This window comes from Triticum dicoccoides, chromosome 2B (genome assembly GCF_002162155.2).
Source record: "Triticum dicoccoides isolate Atlit2015 ecotype Zavitan chromosome 2B, WEW_v2.0, whole genome shotgun sequence".
In the NCBI taxonomy this organism is placed as follows: Eukaryota; Viridiplantae; Streptophyta; class Magnoliopsida; order Poales; family Poaceae; genus Triticum; species Triticum dicoccoides.
The window spans coordinates 39,487,238-39,491,288 of record NC_041383.1 but is presented as its reverse complement, the minus strand read 5'-3'; the positions used below and the strand labels follow the sequence as shown (position 1 = coordinate 39,491,288).

Sequence of the window (4,051 nt, the reverse complement as noted above, 5' to 3'; positions counted from 1 at the left end):
ACACACAGATGTCCCCATAGACGACGTTCACCGCGCATGGCTGCGAGAAGAATGCCGTGGCAGGCACACAGTTTGTAGTTGCAATTTTGTCTTTTTGTCAACAATACCATAAAAGCCATCTTGCCCCAAAACTTTAAAACGTGAGCATTATGGTAAACCATGTTTGTTGCAAAAAGGTTTCACGTTTTTTTATTTTTCACGAATGTTGAAACTTGTTTTGGCTTAATCAGGTGCACCTACATCCAGGTTCCAAAAATCCACACTGTATGAACAACTTCTACTAAAAAAAGACACTTTGCTCTAAAAAAAATCACTGCGTGCTTGTATGATAGAAAAAACAATTTATAGTTATCTAGCAATGCTACAATAGCATATTCAAAGCATCTCACATGAAATAGGGAGTAATTAGCTTGCCTTAATGTTGGCAATTGTTTTTTCAAGAACATACCATGTATATAATATTGAGTTACTTCTTCATTTTTCTAAATATTTTTTCCATATGGGTGCGACTAGACCCATTCCATTGGGTATTTTCGCTATAATCCTCATATAAATTTATGTCAATTAATTCATTGACATAGAACGTTCAAGCCATCATTCGAGTCATTGATATATGAAAAGTTAAGCATCCTTCTAAAAGTAGGGAATATAGCACTCTAATTACATACGGAAAATGCCCATCCTCTCTAGACATCTTGTGCCTCAAAATCATTGCCTATTTGCTTATCTTGAGATGAAGATTGCATTGCTGTAATTTTAAATTGACAAATACTTTGCAGCGAATTCTGCAATATGCTTGTCGGAGCTTCCACCTTCTCGCATTGCCTCCTTAGCCTTCTGCATCAACTTTGTTGCATTCCTTTTATACTCGTTCTTCCTCTCTCCATCCATGACCTCCCTAATACACCTCCCGACCTCCTCACTCCTTAGAAATCCAGTTTCACTCTTCCGCACTCGCACACCCATATCCCATGCGCTCTCCACATACTTTGCGATGGTGGGTTGGTCTGCCCAGTGCGGAATTCCCACAATAGGTACACCGCAAACAACTGCCTCGAGTGTCAAGTTCCATCCACAATGAGTAACAAAACAACCTACATATACATATATGTTTATGAAATAAAAAACAAATTTTATTATGAGTTTATGTGTTTATCAAGTTTTTAATTATTTTTCATACGAGGAGGAAACAAATATGGTCTTGTGATATCATACGTACCGATGGCCTTATGTGCCAGAACCTCAAGTTGGGGGCACCAAGAAACAATCAATCCATTCTTCTCACATTTTGCCTTGACTTCTTCGGATAACTTGTGTACCTCATTGGACCTAACAACCCATAGAAAAGGTTTGCCTGAGCTGCATACTCCATTGCCAAGTTCCTCCAGCTGGGTTGTGTCATAGTTCGAGAAAGTCCCGTAGGATACAAGCACAACAGAGGAGATGCTATGTTCCTCTAACCAATCCAAACACGGTGCATCGTCACCGAAAAGATTGAAACCATAAGACTTGTTGGAGGGCAGACGATCGTCCTCGAGGTAAAACGATGGCAAGGTGGGGCCTACAGTCTTCGCTCCCCACGATAATTCCATGTACTCTGCCTCCTGCTCCGTTGGCAAAATGTCAAGCACCAAGTTTTCTTTAAAAACCTAGTTAACTTCCCTAATTAACAAAGATGGAGAATAAAGTTCCATGTTAAATATATTTTTTGTGGGAAGGTTCCATGTTAAATATATATTTTGCGGGAAAGTTCCATGTTAATTTGCAAAACCCATTCCATTGAGTGAGTAGAGAGCACATGAACACGACTAACCGTTGGCTCGATGTCGCTGAATGAGTTGACGAGCACGTCGTCCGCCTCCTCCAGCCCTTCGAACTGCCCAATTGACATCTTAAAAAACCCTAGCTGCGACTCGGGCGCCGCTACGAATGGCGGCACGTCCTCTGGCCCCAGCTCCATGCCCAGCGCTCCGTGCGCCAGCAGCTCACGCCCGTCCGTCACTGACGGCGCCAGCCGACCCGCCCACAGCTCCCTGTCACTAGCACGCGCACCGTGGTCATATCCTCCGACCGCAGGAGATCCCTCAGCGTCTCGAACCCCACGGCCTCCAGCCGGGAGAAGTACTCATCGGTGTCCAGGCACGAGGCGAAGCCGTCGGAGATGGGAGCCACGCGGAAGGGCGCGCCTGGGAGCGGGGTGGCGGAGAGCACGTGGCGGGTGGTGACGAGCGTGGGGTGGAGGCCGTGTCGCGCAAGGCGGCGGCCCAGCTCCAGCATCGGGTTCGTGTGGCCCTGTGCCCCCGGGAACGGCAGGAGGAGGACGCTCCCGCCCTCGCTACGACCTCCATGGCTGACGACGCTCGAGCTGGCGGTGGCCGCCGGCGTGCTCTCCATGTTTCGGCTTGGTGTGGTGGTTGGTTTCTTGGGTGTTTCTGTTTCCTAGTGTTTGCATGGACTATGTAGGCATGGAAGCAGAGTGGCGCGCAAGTTTTCTCTTCGGGATAGTCAAATTTTGTTGCTGCTGCAGACTGGCGCGCAAGATCGGTGTCGTGCTGTGCGTACGGCCGAGTGGAAGCAACGAGGAAACACTTCCGACGACAATCACTCGCAAACACTTGCGCATGATGTGGACAATCATATTATCAGCACGAGTGCTCGGTGGCCTCGAAAATTGTAGCTCGCCACCGGCCCTCCAATCCCGCAACAACAGCGGCCCGGCTGTCACATAAACAAAAACAAGCCAATTCCCCAATGTGATCATACACACATTGGTATCCAATCTTCCCATGACAGAAATTGAGTAATATAATCTATCATGTCTAAACAAACACAAGGGAGAAATTGACACATTTGTAGTTTATTTGTCACTAGCAAAAGAGCCCGTGTCAGGAAAAAAAATATCACACTTCCCTAACACAATAACCATGACTCAAGACGCTAATAGGTCCACATCCACTATTTAACACATGGCATCCCATCTGTGTTGCCACTTATCCTCCTCCCACCTTCGCCGACGATGGACTCGGTGCTTACACAGTCACAACGTGTTCGAATCTTGTCAATTCTAAGATGTATGTCGCTTGGCATAAGACGAGAAATCATCTTTTTTTTTCATGTGCGCTTTTGGCGAGGCTTGCATATGCGGTTACAGATGATTTCTTTTGTCTCTAATCATGGTTTTGCTTAGGTGTTCATTTTCAATCCAGATCGGCACCAGTATGAAGAAAAGATGTATCATGTGTTGATTAAGGTTACATCTAAATAGCATTCTTTATAAAAATTATTAATAGGTAAAATAACATCATATTCAGATTCTGCACATTTTTTCTAATCAAATTCCATATATAACATGCTAAATTCGGAGTTATGGTCTCAAAGATAAGAATATTTAAAAAAATATTTGATATGTATTGCAGTTGACTAAACGAAATATTAGGGGTCTTGCAAAAGAAAAAAATTCTGACTTAAAACTGGTTCACAAGGTGATTACCAGAAATATCAGGGGTTCCTGCGAAAACAAAAATGTAACTTAAAACTAGACCGTGGGTTGATTACCAAGAACATCAGGGGTTTTCTACAAAATAGCATGACGGACCAAGAATGCCTATTCACTTTGTTAGTAGGTACCGATTGATAGGTTATGTGATTGTGTCATGTGATCTTCTCTCTCTGACCAGCTGTGGTCCTTTTCCCTCTTTCACTTCAGGCCATTCAATTGTTAATAATGGTTTATTCTTTGGAAACATTTTATTCCATATCTAACCCTTTTAACATTAAAACATCATTACAATAAACTTGTCCGATAGTTAGGCTCTGACAGCCAAGTGGAATGCATCCTCACCACATCCCACAATATTTGGAAATTTTAAATCATTATTACTACTCAAATTACCTCCAAATGAGGTTGCAAAAAAACTAGGTTGGACTCTAAAGTAATTTGTCAAAAAAATTTATATTCATTCGTTTAAATCCATCAAATTGTATTCTATGATGTTTTGAAAACAGTTGAATTTAAACCAATGTTGGTGTTATGCAATTGAAATTAATTGAT

At 43.2% G+C, this 4,051-nt stretch overlaps 1 pseudogene; it reads right to left on the bottom strand.

The window, feature by feature from the left end:
- Nucleotides 1-756: 756 nt before the first annotated feature.
- Nucleotides 757-2,394, bottom strand: LOC119361993 (annotated as a pseudogene).
- Between the last annotated feature and the right edge of the window lie 1,657 nt (nucleotides 2,395-4,051).